Source organism: Sarcophilus harrisii, chromosome 4 (assembly GCF_902635505.1).
Source record: "Sarcophilus harrisii chromosome 4, mSarHar1.11, whole genome shotgun sequence".
NCBI lineage: Eukaryota > Metazoa > Chordata > Mammalia > Dasyuromorphia > Dasyuridae > Sarcophilus > Sarcophilus harrisii.
In genome coordinates, this window is record NC_045429.1 from 442,642,985 (window position 1) to 442,664,657 (window position 21,673).

The window sequence follows — 21,673 nt, forward strand, 5'->3', positions numbered from 1 at the left end:
TGGAGGAGAATGGGCTCAACTCTTGGTGCCCTAGCGGGTAATCATGGCTGGAATCAGGCTGTGGCGAATAGGGAAATAAAAAAGTCAGAAATAAAATTTCAGATGACCCTTCCCTACTTAGGGCTGGCTGACCCATAACCACATAGAAAACACATGTCAATAATAAGGTAATGGATGATCAAGGTGAATGATTTCCATCCCCAAGGACAAGCCACTGGCTCATTCAAGGGGCTGTGTCTCCCATGTTTTGTACTTCTTATGGTCCAGTGGGCTGCCATGTTTCCAAATTGTCTTTTATGGTGTACACCAGCTGCAGAGGAGGGTCAGATGCTTGTGATGGCGGCCTCTTGGCTTGAGGCTGGCCTCTGCTTTGATTCCTGGCCAAGACCAGTGTTTCTCAATAATCATTTCTAAGTGGATATGGGAGTGAAAAATAAGTCAACAGCCTCCAAATGTGTTATAAGACTTGGTGGGAGGCAGTTGGATGTGTGCAATGGAAAGAAGTCTGGCTTTGGCGCCAAAGAGCTTCTGCTGTTTCCCACCTGTGTGAAATAAGTCACTTTTCCTTTGGATGTCATTGTCCTCATCTGTAAAATGGCAATGTAAGACCAATGTAAGATGGTCTTTATGATCTTATGACTTGGATTCAAATCCTGATTCAGCCACCTACCATCTACATGACCATAGATAATTCATTTGATCTCTTTGGAGCTCAGTTTTCCTATCTATAAGATGAGGGAGTTGTAATAAAAGATCTCTAAGATTCCTTTGAGATTTAAAATAATGATCCTATGATGTTTAAAAATCCCTTCCACACCTAGATCTCTCAAGCCTAGGATCTTATGATCCTATGATTCCATGAACATTCAGAGCTAGCAATAGAGGAAGCAATCTTGAAAAAAGATGGCTGTACAATGAAACACATTGATCAGTTCCTTAATATCAAACTTTTGGGAAAAATCTCCAAGACTTGCAGGGTCAGTGCTCCTACATGGGCTCTCCTCCCCGTGCCCTCAGAGGTTCAGGTAATTCAGACCCCACCAGCTACTTTCCTTTGAGTAGTGGATTCTTCAGCTTAAAAGAATCAACAAGTCAGAAATTCAGATCTGGAAGAGATCTTAGAAATTACCCAGTTCAACACTTTTATTTTTTGTTTATATCCTTTTTCTTTTGTATCTCACCTTTACTGATATATTATCCTCTCTCTACTAGAGTCAAAAAGTTTAGTAAAGCCAATGAATATTTCAAAAAAAATTACAGCAATCACATGCACTATGCTAAACTCATAGTCTCCCCATCCCTGCAAAGAAATTGGTAGAGAGATTTTTTTTTTGTTGGGATCAAACTTGGCCATAATCATTTTGCAGTATTTCCCATTGTTCTGTTGATCTCAAACCTCCACCCCTCATTTTATATGATACTCAGAGAGTTCAAATAAATTGTCCGTGGTCATATAATGTGGGAATTTGAACTCGGGTCTTCCTGACTCAAAGAATAACACTCCATCTGCTACACCGTGTTATCTTTCTGAGTTGAGCGTTTTTCCCCTAAGGAAATAAGGGAATATTCAACAGATCAAGAGTTATTTATCTTTCTTTGTGTCATGGATCCCTTTGGTGGTCTGGCAAAGCCTATGGACTCTTTTTCTGGATAACACTTTTAAATAATGGAAGGAAATTCTAAATTCTAAAGGATGTAAAATTTCCCAAGTTCATGAACTATCTAAAATCTATTCATGTGCCCTAGGTTAAGCAGCCCTGCTTTAGAACTTGGGCTTCTCCTGTGTAGAATGCTCTGGGCACCAGAGAACTTATCTAAATCTAGTCTAAATGACCCTGGGTCCAGATCATCTTCCCCTAACCGTCATCACCATGTTTTATGGCAAGGGTTCAATCGAGGCTCTAGAGATGAGAAATTAGAATTGCTGCAGATGGTCCTAATGCTGGTAAGTTTAATGGTCTAATCTAATGTGTTGTACTTGTGCACGGATCCAGGAGACTCAAAGTTATCTCCCCAGATGGGAGGGCGGGGAAAGTTATCCCCACGGCGGGTGCGCTATGCCAAACAGCATAGGGATCTGAAGTTCAGCCCATGTGATGGGGAAGGATGGCAGCGGGAAGGAGAAGAAGGCTGGCTGCTGTGACATTTGCTTGATTGCCTCATTTGCTAAAATGTTTTTGGGGAAAAGAGGATGGAAAAAAGGTTTTTGTTGTAGGAGGGATCCTTGTAAGATTGTGAAGGGCTCTGGACTCTGTGAGGATGGACAAGCTTGCGTAGGTAGGATTGAGACTTAGTTTGATTCAAAGACCCCTAAGAAGAATTCTAGGTTAGGATCTGTAAAGCTCTGGGGTAGTTTAGACTAGAGAAGTCTAGATTAGTTTTTCAGGTTTTTGAAGCAGTGGAAATTGAGTTGGTTTGGAGGGACCTGTAGTGCTTAACTAGGTGCATCTTTGATCTTGCAAAATTAGTTCTTGTCCTCCCCTTGGCCTCAGTTTCCTAATCTGTAAAATGAGGACCAGGTGACATCTGAGGTATCCTGTACCAGATCTGGGAGGGCAATCGGGGCTATATTCTTCTGTGATCTCCACCGGGGTAGAGGTAGTCTCTGTGATCATCTTCTGTATGAGATGCTAGCATGCTGTCGAATGAAAATAGGAGATCCACAGATGGGATATCTGCCTTGTGGGGAAAGATGGGGGCTACCCCACAGATGGTGAGCTCAGTGAGATTGGGGAAATAGGGGAAGACAACCAGGAGATGTTTCATTAAACCAGGTGGTGATACCCTAGTCAGGGTATATATATATATATCAAATGTACATAGGATGGGGTCTTCTCCCAATCAGTCAGTTCAACAAGTATTTATTACTGTGTGTCAGGTATTGGGTAAAGGGCTGGGGATATGGGGACAAAAACGAAAGATTTCCTGCCCTCAGGGAGCCTATATATATGTATATGTATATAATATATGTATATACAGACCAGAGAAGTATATATTGCATTATATATTGATATATGCAAAAAAGGTAAATTTTTGGATCAACTCAGCTCTTCTCAGCAACACAATGATCCAGGATGAGGAAAATTCTATGCATAATCAGCTAAAGAATTGCTGGACTTTGCATGCAGAGTGAAACATATTTTTTCATTTCTTTCTTCTTTCTCATAGTTTTTTTCCTTTTGATCATTTTCTTCTCTCACAACTGTGATTAATATGGAAATATGTTTTAAATGATAGCATATGTATAAACTATATCAAATTGCTTACCATCTTTGGAAGAGGAGAGGGGAAGAGAGGAGAGGGAAGGAGGAAGAAAAATTTGGAACTCAAAATCTTGTTAAGACGAATTCTAAAAAAATTTTTGACATGTAACTGGAGAAAATATGATTTGAACAATCAAAAAATTAGAAAAAAAGATTTTTTGGGGGAGGGAAGGGTACTTGCATCTGGGGAGGGGAATTAGGAAAGGACTCATGTTGATGGTGACTCTGGGGATGGATCTTGAAGAAATCAAGAGTGGGAGTATGGAGGGTGTGTGTTTTAGGCATGGGGGGCAACCAGTATAAAGAAATGTTGTGAATGAGAAACATAAGAAGGGCCAGAAAGGGTCAGAAGGGATACTTGCCTTGAATCTGAGAGGGGCTGGAATTAGGGGTGGGGGAGTACACTGAGAAAGCCTTGTGCCAGTTGATATACTTATTAGATGGGAATGAACCTTAGGAGAAATTTCCTGTTGTAGAGATTTCTTAGAACAAAATTCCTGATTTTCTAATACCTTTATGTTATTTGTCTTGTTTTATTTTAGCCCCTTTCCTTTTGCCGCTAGTAAGGTATTTCCCTCCAAGCCCCCTCGATGTCTCTGGTGTCCTGGAGAAGGACGGGGGCTCAAACATAGGCCAGGAGAATGTAAGGAGAGAGCAGGATTTCTTGGTGGATGGGCAAGGCCTGGTAACTATAACAGCAGGGTGGGAGGGAGTGACATCTCAGTAGTTCTGGGAGGGTGGACCAGCAAGTAGAAAGTCTGAGCTGGGAATAGTCCTAAGCATAGCTAGATTGGAAGATCAGGTCCCATCCTTGCCTAGGGCTAGTCCTTCGAGATGCCCTCAGTTTTCAGACATTCAGAAGAAGAGAAATGGGGAATGAGATGTCATCCAACTTCCCATGGATTGCTGTTGAGTCTGAGTCTTGGGACTGACCATTCCTAATGACACTGCAAGCCTGGGCTTGGTCTGTCCTCCAGAGTGAGGGTCCTGCTCTGCCATCTCTACTTGGCTTTGAGATCGGACAGAAGTGGTCAGCTCCTTGTCCCAGAATGACTTCTGACCTTCTGGGGGAGGCGTACATCTGAAGGTGTGCCCGGAACCGGGCAGTTTCTTGGGTGTACTTAAGTGTTTAGGAAAGTGGATTGAGCTTACAAAGGGCATCCAGCAGGTTTGATCATGGAGCCGGTCAGGCTAGCTAGGATGCTTGCTCAGAAACTGGTTGGGACTTCAGAGTCCCTCTTGTCCAGCTCATTAAACTTCTATTAAGCATCAGGTGTGTACTGAGGCACTGTGTTAGGTACCTGGGATCTTAGTATCCAGAAGGGAGTTCGGAGAGTATTCTTATATAGATGAGAAATGTCAACAACTACTAATTAAGGACTTACCGGGTACAAAGGCTCTGTGCTAGGACCTTCAGAACACCACTGGCTGGTGGACCCTCAGATCCCAAGAGGGGACGACTTGCTTCAGTCACACAGAATGAGAGGGAGGACGTGAGCTCACATTTCCCACCCCTCCTCTGGGTCAGTTTCTCTCCAGTCTGCCACACTGCTATGGAATAATTGAAATATTGGTGGTGCATATTAAGAACTGCAAGCCTGTCAGTCTCTCTTGGGCTCAATTTTCTCAGCTGCACAATGAAGGTATGGAAGTAAGTGACCTCTGGGGTCCTTCCCAGTCCTAACTTTGTTACGCTATGAGCCATCCTCTTCCGTCCATAGTAGAGGGAGAGAGGGGCTTGCCCACCCTCTGGGTCCTGGCCACAGCAACTTCCAAACAAGACGGCGACTCCCCGCCTCCCCGACTTGGCAGTCACCGCACCAACATAAGGTAGAGGCTGTGACCTAGCCTGGTGCACAGAAGCAGACACCCCAAGGATCCAGAATGTGTCATTTGGGAACAGGTGATACATGCACAGCATGGGACGATGAATCAGGAGCGAGGAGTCGGCCTCACAGCCCCCAGAGCCATCAGTGGCCCCGGGGCCGGCATCAGACCTGCTTAATTGGATTTAGTCAGGGCTGCAAACCCTATGTGCTGCCCGAGGGCTGCTTTTTGGAGTCACCTCCTTGGGTGAAATCTCTCCGGCTCATCCATCAGCCAAATGCTGCAGGCTCTCCTGGAGACAGGCCATTTGTTCTCCGACTTGGAGGATGGAAGCTTATTGTTGTTGTTATTGTTATGATTATAATTACTTCTGTTAACGGGGGGCTACACATGAAGATGTGGTTCTGATCATGCTTCCTTCTGTGCCCCATTCTGTGTCCAAAGGTCCAGAGGGAGCAGAACCGAACATGTGCTTTCGGGATTTAAACTTTAGCAGGCAGAAGGTGCTGGCCAGGCAGGTTTAGGAGACAGATTGGGCTGAATCAGCCTCAGATGACTGTATTTTTTCAGTTTTGGAAGAAACTAAAGTTTCAGAGCCTTGAGCTGCTTAGGAATCTCTTTGAGAAGCCTTGTTTCAAGTCTTCTTGGAGTCGCTGCTACCTGTCGCCTATAATCCAACAAGTATTTATTAAAAAATGCCTACTAAGTGCCAGGCTGAAAGGCAGATTAAGGTGAAGGGGGAGGCACTGTGGCAAGGAAGGAAGAGCATGGATCTAAAATAGGGGTGATTAATTTATTTGTATAATAGCTTCCTTTGGCTGTTTGGAGACGGCTGCGTATTCCTCAGAATAATGTTGTGTTGCCTCCATGCTCATTTGACAAAAATACTCGATTTCACTTAGAGACTGAGGAAAATGAAGATGTAATCCCCCCCTCCCGGGTTCATGGACCTCCTTCCCTAGATCCCAATTATGAAGCCCTGCCTTCAAATTCTACCTCTGATACTTGCGCCCTCTATGACTTTGGGTCAGTGGTTCTCAAAGTCTGGTCCCAAGCATCCTGGGAATCTCTGAAATCCTTTCAGAGAGTCTACAAATTCATAATTAGTTTTTATTTTTAATGTGGATCAATATCTATAACTATAAACCACATAAACAAAAACTCTTTGGACAGATCCTCAATCATTTTTAATAGGATAAAGATATTGAGAACAAAAGTTTGAGGATCATTGCTTTGGGTAATCCAACTAACCCCAAGGAGTTTTATCTATAAAAAGAGAGGATTTGATCTTCAGGGTCACCTTGGCTTTTGTGATCATAGATTTAGGATCCTGTGATAGAAAGCAGGCTATGGATGGAAGATATCCTGAATTCAGTCAGAGCCCAGCTTCTGACACTGATTGGCTGTGTGTGATCCTGGCCAAGTCGCTCAGCTTTATAATGCTGACTCTCCAAGCTGCAGAAAAGTTAATGATCTATATTGACAGAGAATTTTTTTTTTTAACTGAGAGATTCCTACAATGACTAAATCATAGATACAGATTTTTTAAAATGTGCCTAGCTTGTGTTAGGTGCTGGGAATACAAAGACATGAACGGCAATCTTTGCCTAAAGAGATTGCGTTCTATTGGATGTAAACTTTTATTTTCAGGAAGAGGAAGTTATGTAGTATCTGGAGGTAGTGTCTCCTTTGTGGATGGAGAAGAAGGTATCTTTTCAGATAATATCTCCTTTGTAACAGGTGCTGGTGCCCTGTGGAGGCCAATGTGACCTTATGCTAGGGGATGGTGACATAAGCAGATGCCCACTGAATACCAATTCATTACTAATGAATGGATGTTCTCATCCCTGCAGCTGTGGTATGAGGTGGGGCAGATGGTCCAGCCAGAGATACCTGCAGGAAAGGGAGGAAGCAAGGAGCCAGCCACATATCCCTGACTGACTAAAAGAGGGCCGATCTTTTGGGGAGCATCCAGGTCTATTTATCACATCTTGATGAATGACCTCTTCCTCAAAGGTCTTTCTCACTCACCTTTTCCCTTTAACCGTGTCCACATCCATTGTTGGACTGAGGAAGACGGCGGTGAAGAGAGGCTACACCAGATTAGATAGAGGGAAGTTGGCAACTGTGGAAAGAGCCCCAGAGTCAGAGATCTAGGTTCAAATGCTGGCTTTGCTGCTTTCTCTGAGTAAGATCACTTCACTAATACTCATCTAAAATTAGGAGTCTAATCTCTGGAGGGAGAGCTCTCACACCTATGAAAATATGTTTCTTTATCTACTGATGTGTTGACCTTGAATTCCCCCTCTTTGCATCTTGGCTTTCTCATCTGCAAAATGAAGATTTCTGTGGTATGTTTTCTAAAGTTTTTTTTTTCCCTAGCTCTAAAGCTAGAACAAACAATTGGAGCAGAAAATTCTAAAAAGGGTTACCCATCTATCCATTCATTAATTAATTCATTCTTCCATCATTCATTAATTCATCTACCCAATCCCTTTATTCATTAATTCACCCATCCAACAAATCATTCATCCATCCATCCATTTTTTCATTAATCCAACCATCCATGTACCCATTAATTTATCCATCCATGAATGTATTCATTCAACAAATATTTATCGAGCGTCTAACTGTAGGGACATCCCTGTGGCTATAATTTTGGGGATACAAAGAAATATTGCCTCTGGTATTTGGTCTAGATGAGGAAATAAGAGCTATGTTTGTTAGCTAGCAGGCTGATTGGAGTGGGTGGAGGGTGCTGATTGGAGAGTTCCTCCCAAATCCTCCATTTAAGAAGTGACCAGGATAGACTGGTAAATAGTAAACAGGGCAAACCTCCCCTTTTCTCACTAAGCTTCCAGACTTCATCATGCTCCTGAACCAAGTATCTTCTTACTCTTTCCCCCCTTTCAGCTTCTAATTATCTTTTTCATTAGAAAAGATAAATTTTCTTTTAGTCTTTTCCATTAAACTAGAAGCTCTTTGAAGGTAGGGGCTGTCTTTTGTCTTTCTTTGTGCCCCCAGCACCTAGTACTGCGCCTGGCACATAGTAGATGCTTAATAAATGTTTATTGACTAACAGCAGGCCCCAAAACCTTGCCATGGAAAATCTTGGGAACTGGTGGGTCTTTCCTGGCACTCAAAGCCATCTATTCTAACCATCCTTAAGGCTGGCCCTGCATGTATGCCTGAAATCAAGGGACAGAATTCTGACCACTCAATTTCCTTTGTTGTCTGCCCTCAATCCGGGCACCGTCTCTCCCTGTCATTGTTCCAGTGGTCCCCACAGTCCTTCGTCATGTACCTTGATAGCTCATTTGTCTCTCTTCCCTTTTCTTTTATTTTTCTTTTCTCCTTGAACCGGAAGGACCCTTAGAGCTCACATAAGAAAGTCCTCTCCTTTTACCTTTGCAAAAGCTGCGACCTAGAGAAATTAAATAGATTACCTAAAGTCACATGGGAAGTTAATGGCCAAGTCAGGACCTAAACCTGGGTCCACTAACTCCAAATCTAATTCTCTTTCCTCTGGACCATGTAAGTGACCCTTTACTCTCTCACTTTGAGGAAAGGTACCTCTGTCTTCATCTGAGCCTATTTTTTCAATCCCTACCCCAATCTCAACCTTTCTACCTCTTCCTTTCATCCCCCAGCCACAAAAGAAAAATTTGGTGGGGGCAATCAGGGTTTTCTAGCACTCCTCACCTGCACATTGATGACATCATGATTCTTCAGAAAGGGGCAAAGGGCATGAATTCAAATCCTGATTTTGATTCCTATTCCTTGATCAACTTCAAACCAGTTATTTAACTTCCACGGGCCTCTGTTTCCTCAACTGTAAAGTGAAGGAATTGGACCACATGGCCCTGGGGTTCTATTCCAGGTCTAGATCAGTGATCTGATGAAAGAGTCAGTCTTATAACATTAAGTAAGTATTTAATGACTATAAAATTCTTGCAGTGAGGCCTGGTGGCTTGAACCTTGAAAATGGGGTTAGGAGAACTTGCTATCAACTGCCATCTCGGACATTTACTAGTTGTGTATTCCTGGGGCAACCTGAGCCTCAGTTTCCTTACCTATAAAATGGGCATACAAATACACATAGTTCTTAACTTGTAGGATTTTTGAAGATTAAAGGAGATAATACATATAAAGGATCTTGAAAATCTTAAACTTACATTAAGTTATTCAATCAAAAAGCAAGCATCTATTTATGCTCCCTGTGTCAGACACAGTGTAAGTACTGGAGAGGTGATTGGGTACTTTTGGATGATGATGGTGGTGGTACTGGAGGGCTGGTAGAGAATTGGGATGCTTAATAAATCTTTTAGTGGGCTGCTGTCTATTTTTAAAGCTCTAGGCAACGTCAGATGGTTTGTTCCCTTGAGATCCAGGTGAATCCTTGAGGCAGTGTGCTAGGGTGGAAAGAATAAGAGCTTTGGAGATGGATGATCTGGATTTAGTCATTGACCTTGTTCCTTCTATGTGACCTTGGGCATGATATCTGTGCAATGGGGATAAATAAACTGGGTCTCCTGCTTCCTCAATGCAAGGTATGGTGAAGAAGCTGCCTGGGAAATGAGAGCTAATAGAAAGGAGGGCAAAACTGCAGCAAATAATCAAATGAAGCTGTTGTGCTGTGCTCCAGCCCACCTGTGCCTCGGTGCACCAGAATTTCCTTTTAAAGTCAGCTCTTGCCTTCGTTTTCCTTCTCCCCCACTGAAGAAGGTTTTGATTCTAAAAATCCGAAGGCACATTGCCCCTTTGAGTCACTCGCCCACATGAGCTCTGTCGACACAGGATCAGAAGAAGGCAAAAATATTCTTATAGTAAGAAGGGATCCTCACAACTCCTACCTGAAGAGGAGACTCATGTGTCTACGCTCCCCTCTCTTGGGAAGGAAATAAAGCCTGTGTATCTCAAAGGCCTTCCCGGCATCCTGTGATCCTAGCAAGGCTGGGGATGAAAGAAAGATTACATGGTGCCTGAGCCACACTGGGCCTTAAAAAACTGGGATTCTTTAAAAAAAAACTTACTTTTTTTTCCTTTCTGGAGTTACAAACTATCTCTCCATAAGTCTGGAGACCAGGTCTGTGAGCTCATTGTTACTGAGAACTCCCAGGTGGGGGAACTCTCCCTACGAGTGCGGGCCAGGGCCTCTTTTGTGATTTTTTTGAGAGCATTGAAGAGACTGTTGACCTTGACTTGACCAGGTCGTGAGACTAGCTCCCTATCCCCTATGCTACACTGCCTCTCATAGCCAGAAGAAGGTCATTTTCTGTGAATCCTTGGGTCCTTTTGGTGGAAGGGAGTAGACATTTGTCCTTGGTACCTGTTTCCTTGAAGAAGAAGGCTATTGTAAGAAACTGGACTTTGAAAGTTGCCTTTACTCACTTTCTCTGCAGATAGATTGGGCCAGCAGGTGACAAAAACTCAGAAAGTATTAATCCATTTATTCTAAGCCATGGGAATACTTCAGACAGACTAAAACTTACTGAAATAAGGCCACTACTGTCTCAGAACTAGAGTCTTTTCATATTTAATCAAGCCATCAAGAAGCATTTATTAGACACCTGCTGTATGCTAGTTATTGGAAATACAGAAACGGTAATAAAACAGCTAGGATTTATAGAGCATTGTACTTTATAAACATGATCTCAAATCAATTCTGGTAGGTAGATATTATTATAATCCTCATTGTATAGACAGGAGAACTGAGGCAGATAAGATTAAGTGACTTAGAATAACACAATTTGTAGGTATCAGAGGTTGGGTTCAAATTTTCTGATTTCAGGCCCACTGCTCTATCCACTGCCTCCCTCAAGCAGCTTTGGTCTTTCAAGGGATACATGGGGATGGAGGAGATGCCGACTGTATACATACACATAAAAGAGAAAGAAAATAGATTTGGGAGCTTTGAGAGGGCATCAAAAATAGGAAAAATGAATTTAAGAGGGAATTTGCTAGTAGCTGGGAGTATGAGGATCTTCCTCTGGAAGGTAGTATTTGAACTGAACCTTGAAAGAAATTAGGTGATGTGAAAGACAGAGAGAGAAGTGCTTGTTCTGGTCATGGGGGGCATGCCAGATACTAATACTAATACATTTTATATTGATCTTGTTTCCCCTTCTATTGCATCCTATTCCCTGGCACGGTCCTGGTTCTAATCCTGATACCTGCCTGAGTAACCTGACTCTCCATTTCTGACCTGCTCTTGGATCATACCCTGTGTGGTCAGTTAAATGATAAAGGGCTAAGAGATCATCTTATTTTTTGTGCCTAACGTTTGGCACCAAGTGCTTAAAATGCTTATTAACTGATTGACTCTGAAGACAAGGAGTCTCTGTCATCTGTTTCTGACACTTGGAACTTACATGACCTGATGGTCTCAGTTTCCTCATCATGAAGGGTTGAATAAGGTAATCTTTTGAGGTCCTGATGAGCTCTAAATCTACCAAGAAGGGAGGCAGGAGGGGCCTTGGTGACAATGGCTCTCAGGTCCCTGTTTTCTCCAAGGAAAAACTAACAAGGCTATAACTCAGGCGGACCTTGTGGGTCTTGGGTCCTCAAGGATACCTCTCACATGCCATAAAAATGGGGCTTTATTTGGGAAACATTTTCTGGGCTCTAGATGCCTTAAATACTAGGGCTTCCAAGGCACCCTTCCAAAGGATGACTGGTGGTTTTTTTAAGTGAATCCTCTCAACAAACTCCTGTGTCCTAGGGCTAATAATGCAGGATGGGGGATGATGGTGGGCAAGGGGCGGCCGATACTATGAGGTTAGTTGACCAGACTCAGTCCTCAAGACTCCAGTACTTGTTCTGGGCTATAGCTAGCACATAGTAGGTCCTTAAACATTTTTTTATTGAATGAATCTCTGTCGCTTGAAGGAATAATTGGCAGCTTTCGATATGCAGAGCCAGAGCTCTGATTTCTCTGGATTTGAGTTGGGTTTGCATAATATTGTAGCTCCTCGGTATGATCTGATAAAGATCCAATTTGAGCTTTCTGTAGCTGCTCTTCCCAGTCTTTTGCTGAGCTGACTCTCCCAATTTCCTAACTGTGTGCTTTATCCCTGCAGCTCCCAGGGTTCCTAACCCCATCTGGTTAAGATTTGAAACAATTTTTATTTTTGTGTTTCCCAGGAAGATCTAAAGTCCATCCCATGTTAATGGCCCCACTGTTTCAGGCAGGGTTTGTGGCGGGGCTGGAGAAACTGGGAGTTTCTGCAAACTCTCAGAATCCACTGCCCTGGAACTTGGTGATGGATAGGAGTTTGATGTGACTGTGTTGGGGAGGAGATGATAGGTGTCTAAGCTCTTGGCCATGATGGACTAGCACAGTTAAAAGAGAGCAGAACCAGTTGTCTATACCAGGTGGGGAGGCTGGAGCTTTTGGTTTTGCTGGTAATTCTTCACTGAAATGAGCCATATTGAGTCCGAGTAGCCTGGGCCATCTGGGTTTTATTTTCAGTCTCTTCTGCTTGCCTAGAATGGTAGTTGGTGGATGGCAGTGAATACCCTTGGCTGGGGGCCTCCAGCCTTTTAGAGGAGTCCTTTGGGAAGTTGAGCTCAAAGGCAATCTGGCCTTGGGGATGGCTAATGAGTTTAGCAAAGTTGAATGAGACACGACATAGCTTTTGAGGTTTAGGATCGTTTTCACATCAAAGCTTGGGTCTTTTCATGATGACTTTTCCTAGTATTCACAAACATAGAGAGGAACTCAGAGGTCTCTAGCTCAATTCATATAATTCCCTCTATTGTACCTCCCAAGTGGTCAGGCGATCTCTTCGTGAAGGCCTCCAGGGAATGCAAGTCCACAGTTTTCCAAGACTGTCCTTTCAATTTTTGGTAAAATTTAAAACTCTATTTATTATTTCTGTTACCAAGGCTCAATTTGCCTGTTTTTACCACCTGAAGTCAAGTAGGAACAATCTAACCCTCTTCCATGGGACAATCCTTAAGAGCCTTGAAGGCAGCCATGCTATTCCTTTGTCTCCTTTCTAAGCTGAAGGAAGGCCCCTTCTTTTTGTCAAGGAAATTCTGTGGTCCACAGTGATGACTAAGTACAAGATGGTGAGGAAAACCTTTTGTAAAGTTTATAATAAGCATCATTTATATAGAGTTATTATTATTATTATTTTAACTTGACTTGTGATTTATTTTTTCCATGTAAGGAGGTAGGAAATTTTCTCTACTGAGTTATTATTATTATTATTTTAGCTTGACCTGTGATTTATTTTTTCCATGCAAGGAGGTGGGAAATGTTCTCTACCAAATGCTATTCAGAATCCTGTTAGAACAGCAACAGCAACAGCAGTAGTGAGTAAGTAGTAGCAGCAGTGGTGACAGTGGAAATGGTGGTAGCAGGGGTAGTGGTGGTAAGATGGCGGTTGTAGTAGAGTAGGGCCAGTGGAAGGGGTGGTAATGGTATGGTAGGAGGACTCCTGGGACCATTTATAGAGAAAAACAAAATTCTCGATTTGGATTCTCTAGAGGGGTTTTCTGTTGCCATAAAGCTAAGATGTCTGAACCCATCTTTCCATCATGGGTATTCAAGGCTGAGGGTATGGAAGATCGAGTTTGTGACAGCAGAGGTAGAAGTGGATTCTGTAAAAGACCAAAAGTTTGAGAAAGGAGGTTGAGTCAGTTATTCCTGAATTTTGTCCCTTTATTAATCCCAACATTCCCAGGTTGAACCTCCATTCTTTCTCTAAGAAATTCAGTTCCATAACCTAGGTCAGTCTTTAGTTTCTGTATTTCCATTTGCACCTCAGAAATTCAGTTTACAAACTGGCCTCATCTTTGGTTTACACTCAGGCTTTTGTCTCAGGTACCAAACTTCCTTCTCTGGGAGTTGTGGTGATGATGAAGGGAGAGGTGGATGGGGGGAAATGGCTTACCCTAATCAAAGGCAAAATAAGAGAATATTACTTTTCTTTTCTTTCTTTTTCTTTCTTTCTTTCTTTCTTTTTTTTTTTTTTTTTGCTGAGGCAATCAGAGTTAAGTGACTTTCCCAGGGAAGTGTTAAGTATCTGAGGCCAGATTTGAACTCAGGTCCTCCTGACTAAAGGGGCTGGTGCTCTATCTACTGCCCCACCCAGATGCCCCAAAATATTACAGTCTTGAACTGGGTATCACTCTTTGGTGCTAGGAATGAGATCCTCTCTTGGCTTTGCAAGAAATCAGTCGTTTTAGAAACTCTATTCTCCCCCAATGTCTGGAGAGCAAGTACTGGGGCCATTTTAGTTAGCTCTTGGAGGGACTGCATTTAGTTCATTTGTTAATGAGCTACAGAATTACTGGAGTGGTGGTGGTGGGGGCAGATTGTGGAGGGGTAAGAAAAAGGGGCCCTATATTTTCCCTCTTTTGGCATGGATAACTCATTGTAGAATGAGGGGTCAAATCCAGCCTCCCGGTACTTAGACCTTTGCGTTCTTCTGCTTTGCTGATTTTAGAGCAAAACAAAGTGGCTGTTCTGTATTCTCCTGTAGTTGATTATATATCAATAAGCCCCTGCCTCACCCCAAGACCTGCTCTTACTGCCTTCTATTTTCCCCATTTCCAATCCTGCGTATCTTGGTGGGTGATTGTAGTCAGAGCTCCCTTGGCTCACAGGAGATCAATCAAACAGATTCCATCTCAATCTTGCTATCGCTCGTAATAACGCTTCTCTATCTCATCTGTACCACCAGTTTGTGAACCATGGTTCTTTTGTCAGGGGAATATGTCAAGTGTTGATGTGCCCGAAGGCTGGGGTCTTCTCCTCTTCATGAATTGGCCCTAGCACTACTCCAGCAAAATAATTCTCGTGGAATACTTTGGGACCCTCAGGTATTAGACTTGGTTTGGTTTTAAAGGGAGAGTGTCTCCAAATTTGAAAATACTTGAAAATTGTAGAATGAAATATCTCCACTGTTCTACTAGATCCATAAGGAATTATGATGTTTCTGGGAAGTTCTTTATAGGGAAGCAATCTTCTGAGGGGAGGATGAGAGATCTGGAGCAGAAAGAACCTAAAGGGCATTTAACTAACTTCTTAATTTTACAGATGAGGAAACTGAAGCCCAGGAAGTCTCAGTTACTTATCTAAGATCTTATAAGTATTAGCTCCAGAAGTAGGATTTGAATCCGAGTTCCTTGATGCCAAGGGAAGCTAGGTAGTGCTTAGGGTTAAAAAGACCTGAGTTCAAATCTGGTCTCAGACAGTTGCCTCAGTTTCCTCATTAGTAAAATGAGCCGGAAAAGGAAATGGGAAACCACTGGAGTATTTCTGTCAAGAAATCCCCAAATGGGGCCACAAAGAGTCAAAAACAACCTCTGAATCCAGAGGTGCTGCTCTTTCTATTAAACCGTCTCACCTCCTTTGATAGCATCTCCTCTTGCTTCTTACAGAAAGTAGAACAAAAACAAGTCTATAAGCTGAGCCCCAGTTTGGGACCTGAGACCCCCAAACCACAAATAGCCAGGTCTTCCAGATGGGGATTCCACTGGCCATAGCCAGGTGGGAAAATAAAGACTCTCCCTGCTGATGACTTTCTGTTACCACTTTGCCCGTGTTCAGGAACTGGGCTTTTGCTTAGAAATCAAACACCCTTCCAAAGCCATCAGCTGCCTTTTGTTGTAAAGACCGATTCTCACTGGCTCCCCGCCACCCTCCTCTATTGTTTGGGCCATTATGGAAATATACAGACACACAACTTTATGGCTGTCTCTGTAGAATAGACTTGCAAAGAGATGACATTAAAGTCGTGGTCACCTGCCAGGAAATTAGGAGAGCTTAAGGAGACCATCTGGGCCGCTAATGAAGAGGTTTATTTCCAGTTTGAGCTGCGCTGCTGTTGTTGCTGGGGAGGGCAGGTGGAGGGGCTGGGTATTTGGAGTCCTCTTAGGACCACCTTCATCCCGTCCGACGTCTCCCCCAAGGGGCCAGTTGCTTAAGATGAGATGGCGAAATTTACAGGCACAGATGGTGGAAGGTACGGGGACATAAAGTTTGATCTATGGCACTTGGAATCACCATCGTCTTTTGGTACAAGTGTGCACAGGAGATGAGTGCAGGAGAGAAATTAGCTTTTAATAGCTGTTTTATTTCCTATTTCCTCTCTCATTTTGAGGGAAGGCAGCAGAATAGGAAGGCAAGTTTATATACTTCTCTTTTCCACATTCCCTTTTTAAACTCCACTTCCCCCTTTCTCTTTTTTCTTTCTCTCTTTTCCAGACCCACCCTTTTCTCTTTCTTCTTCTCTCTCTCCTTTCCCATTCCTCTCTTTTTTTAATAGACTTCTTTTGTAACTTAGAGTCAGAAGAAATTTTGGAAAATCTAGTGTCAAAACCTGTCATTTGACAGTTTAAGAAATGAAACCCAGAGAAGTTGAGACTTGCCAAGATTGCTAGAAGCACACAGTCATGATTAGAATCCAAGTCTCTGATTCTAAATCCAGCCAATTTCATACATTAGTCAATTAATCAATAATCATTTATTGGTCACCTTTTATGTGCCAGGCACTGTGTTAAGCACTGGGGAATACAAAAAGAAGCTAAAAACAATCCTCTCTTAAAGAGCTAACAGTCTAATGAAGGAGACCACAGACAGATAATTACATGCAAAGATACAGGACAAATAGGAAATGATTAAAAAAAGGAAAACCTTAGAATTAAGAGGGGCTGGGGAAAGCTTCCTTTAGAAGGAGGGATTTTTGCTGAAGCTGGGGAGTTACTAGGTAGAGTAGAGTAGAGAGGGCATTTCAGGTGTGGGAGACAGAGAAAATACTTGTAGGGAAATAGTGTGTTGCTGATGGAACAACTGGGAGGCAATGTCACTTGATTGAAGAGTATGGATTGAAGAACCAGAGATCAGAAGACTGGAGATGACAAGTTATAAGGGGCTCTGAATACCAAATGGAGCATTTGATGTTTGCTTCAGGAGGATACGGAGCCACTAAGCTTAGTTACTGGGAGGAAGGGTGCAAGGCCAGACCTGTTAAGAGGTCTGACTGGAAGAGGGAATGATGGGGATAGACTTGAAGCTGGCAGAGCCACCCACCCACAGGCTAATAGTAAAGCCAGGATATGAAAACATTAACATTTTTCTATCGATATTTAGTCACTTAGATGTAAGCTTTAAATGATGAAAGGATTAGGACCCTAAGTAGAAACACTCTATGTGCATACAGAATGAATGAATAAGTAGTAGTATACCTATAAAATTCATGAATAAACATCTTTTATTTCCTGGCAATTCTATACATTTTTTATACTTGTAATTTAAAAAATTATGTCCAACATTCTTTTTATTATACTACATTGTCTCCTCTTCTTCCTTTTCCTTCCTGTTTTTCTTTTACTTTTCTCTTTGTTGTCTCTCCCATTTTTCTTTCTCCCCTTTCTTTTCTTCTTTTTTCTTCTCCTCCATCTTTTTCTGTACTGTCTATTCCTCTTGCTCTCTCCTTTTCCCCTCTCTTCCCTTTCTCTTATTGTCTGGCTTCCTTTATCTCTTCTCCTCAATTCTTCTCTTCTTTTCCCTTTCTTTTCAGTTCTTATCTCCTCTTCTTCCTCTCTCCATCCCTTTTTCATCCTCTCCATCTTTCTCTTTTTCCTCCTTTCTCTCAATTTCCTCCTTCTCTCTTTATTTCTCCTCTCTTGCTTCCTCTACCAGAAGCACCTGCAGATGTATAGTGGTTGCCTGTCCCCCAATGCCAGGGGAAACTGCCTATAAGCAGCAAGCTGCTTTATTTGAAAAATAGAAAGTTTTCATTTAAGAAACCATTGCCTGCTTTTGGGAAATGGTGATACCTCTCACTCAGTATTGCCTGAGGACCCTTTTAAGATGCTGCAGCTGCCATCCTGAAAGCTCCCGGCCATTTCTCACCACTCCACAGTGATTATTTAAATCCAGACATGATGGAGATGGGGAAATGATCATGTAGTCATCCTTTCAGGCAGTGCCCCACTTCTTTCCCGCCCCATTTCCTTATAAACCATCCCATCAGAAAGCAGTGGTTCTTCTAGAACATCAGAAAAGGCACTGCTTTTAGCATCAGAAGATATGGGATCAAATGCTATTTCTTCTCAGTTAATACCTATATGACTGAGCAAGTCATTTCCCTTTTCTCTGCTTCAGGTCCCCCATCAATAAAACAAGGATAATAATAGCCCCTCCCTCAGAGGTGTTACAAGGATCAAATGAGATAATATATAAAAATGTGCTTTGTAAACTTTAAAATGTTGGCTGTTATTTATTATTACCTCTCTGGGCCCTGATTTCCTATACAGTGAGGGGTATGAGACTATATACTCTGAGGTTCTTTCCCTCTAAATCTACAATACTAATTTTGATACTATAAAACTAAATTTTTTTTTATTTAATCAAGTATTAGTAAGAAGAACCCTTTGCTATAAATGATGGTTCTGGCTCAGTTTTTGGATGAGCTTCCATTATAGGGAGGAAAAGAGATCCCCATCCTCCTCTTCCTCTTCCAAGTCCTTCAGGGGATCACAGGGTCTAAGCTGGAAGGTACCAGTACTTTCGAAGTTACTGAGCTTTTTTTTTTGACTGAGGGGAAACTGAGCCTCAATGATGTTAAATAACTTGCCGACAATTACTGCTGCATTTCATTCTAGAGCTTCACTGCAGGTAAAGCACACATGCAAATGGACATATACACAGAAATTCAAAGCATTTCATGGCACATGAAATGATAAGGACAGTTTTCAAGGTGTAGGGGAAGGGAGGGAGGGAGAGAATATGAAATTCAAAATTAAAAAAAATTATTAAAACATTTTTGCACGTCATTGGGAAATATTAATGAAATAAAAATATTTAAAAATAAATGATATACCATCATGGGCAAGGGAATGAAATATGGATCAGATGGCTAAAGAAAGAAGAATATGTCTCCGCTATTTTCTAGAAAGCTACTTCCCCAGCCATCTATAGAGAAAAGTCAGTTCTCTTGAAAAAAGTCAGACCTCCTGACTCTCAGTTACTATCATCTGGGAGATAGCCCTAGGCACTGGGAACTAATTAGCAAAATTCTCTGTGTCTTGTCAACATTATGCCAGAACATGGGTCTATCACCCTGGGTACTGCCTGTCACCTGTAGGCCCAAGCTAATTTGTGGAGTTCATCATATTGATCAGGATCTCCCTGATCAAGTCCCTTCTCCTCACATGTGTGTTATCTTCCCTATTTATATATAAACTGAGAACTAATCTGTGCCTTATAGACTTTGGTATCCTCTACAACACTCACTTAATTAATGAGCATTAATTAAGTGCCAACTTTGTGCCAGTCAGTCTGCCAGATGCTAGAGATAGAGAGAAAACTAAAATAGACCTTGCCCTCAAGGAACTTATGTTCCACTAGGGGAGAATACATGTATATAAATAAGTATATATAAAAAAGAGACAGAACTAGCACGTGGGGAGGGTGACATTAGGAAAGGCTTCATGTAGAAGGCGTCACTTTTGTAGAATTTTGAAGAAAACAATGAAGGCTAAAGAGAGGTAGAGGTAGAGTCCATGTGTGTCAGAGCGTCAGTGCAAAGCCATTACAAATTAAGATTTAATTTATTGTTTTGTTGATTGTCCAGAAAGTGGTCATAATATAGAACAATCAACAAATATTTATTGTGTGCCTTTGAGAGATAGTGGGTGATAGGAGCTGGTAGGCTATGGTCCATTGGGTCACAAAAAGTTGGACATTCCTGAATGTGTCAGACTCTGTGCTGAACACTGGAGATACAAAAAGAGACAAAGACCATCCTTGTCCTCCAGGAGCTTACAGTCTAATTGGGGAAACAACATGGAGACAAATATGTACAAAGCTGTCTATATAGAAGATAAATGGGGAACAATTAATAGAGGGAGGAGTTGGGGAAAGCCTCCAGTAAAAAATGGGATTTTGGTTGAGACTTAAAGGGATCCAGGAAGGTTAGTAGACAGAACAAAAGAAGGAGCATGAGGGGTCTTCTGAGGGGACAGCCAGAGAAAATACCCAGAGCTAAAAGATGGAGGGTCTTGTTCATGGAGCAACCAAGAGACTAATGTCACCAGATTGAAGACCATATATTGGGGAATAAGGTGCAAGAAGACTGGAAAGGTAGGAAGAGACCAACTTATGAAGGGCTTTGCAGAGATGGGAGTCAATTATTTACTGGAACACTGTGCTGCATCTATCCTTCATCAAAGTCACTGATAAAAATATTCAACAACCCAAGACTAAATAAATACAAATTTATTGGGATGCTTTACTAGAAATTTTCAAGTTGACACCATCCCAGTAATAACTCCCCTTTGCATCTGCTCATTCAACTAATTTCAAATCTAACTAGCTATAAGACATCGTGTTGCATGTCTATCTTATCTACAAGAAGGGTATCAAAATCTTTGTCATACTTTTCTAAAAATCTAGAGATATTCTTTCTACAGTATGTCTATCATTTATTACTCAAATAACTCTGTCAAAAATGAATATAATTAGTCTTCTTGGAAAAGACCATGCTGGTTCTGAGTGATCATTGTTTTTTTTTTCCCTAGTTGTTCACAAATATTCCTTTAATATTATGTTGTAGACTTTTTGCTAGGAGTCAAAATCAAGCTCAGTGACTTTTGTGTATAGCCTATGCCCTCCTTCCTCCTCTCTCTCTCTCTCTTTCTTCCTTTAAAATTTGGATGAAAGTCATCTTTCTCCAGCTTATTAGCACCTCTTATGTTCTCCAACATCTTTAAAAATCACTATCACTTAGCAATCTCATCTGCTAGTTTTTTAATAGTATTTTTCCAATTATACATAAAGATAATTTTTAGCATTCATCTTTATAAAATTTTGAGTTCCAATTTTTTTCTCCCTTCTTCCCTCCACTCTCCTCTTTCTAAAATGGTAAGCAATTTGATATAGGTTATATATGTGCAATCATGTAAAACACATTTCCATATTAGTCATAGTTGTGAAAGAAGAGAAACCAAAAGGAAAAAAAAACTTGAAAAAACTTAAGAAAGTGAAAATTGTATCCTTTGATCTGCATTCAGAGTCCATCAATTCTCTCTGGATATGGATAGTATTTTCCATTATGAATCCTTTGAAATTGTCATTGATTTTATTGATTGCCTTCTCATTACTGAGGAGAATTAAGTCATTCATAGTTAGTCACAACAATGCTGCTGTTACTGATTCTGTTCTTTTTGTTTCCAGTAGATTTCTAGGATTTCCAGGTAGATTTTTTTCTGATATTTGCCTACTTATCATTTCTTATTGCACAATAGCATTTCAATACATCTATATGCCCCAGCTTGACCAGCCATTCCCCAAGATGGGCTTCCCCTCAATTTTCTTTTTTTTTTTTGCTACCCAAAAAGAGCTGGTATAATTTTTTGGTACATGTAAGCCCTTTTTACTTTTTTTATGATTTTTTTTGGGATAAAAACCTGGTGATGGTATTGTTGGGTCAATTTGATGAGTATAGTTCCAAATTGCTCTCTAGAATGATTGGATTTTTACAACTTCCCCAGCAAGTGAAGTTTATTGAAGCACTAATAATCCAGTTTTCTGACATCTTCTTCACCCTTTTTGTCATATTAACCAA

General features: G+C 41.6%; 1 protein-coding gene across 1 annotated transcript in view; it reads left to right on the top strand.

The window, feature by feature from the left end:
- CALN1 (calneuron 1) overlaps positions 1–21,673 on the top strand; it is a 381,739-nt gene that overhangs the window by 28,647 nt on the left and 331,419 nt on the right. The gene's annotated exons all lie outside the window — the stretch shown is intronic.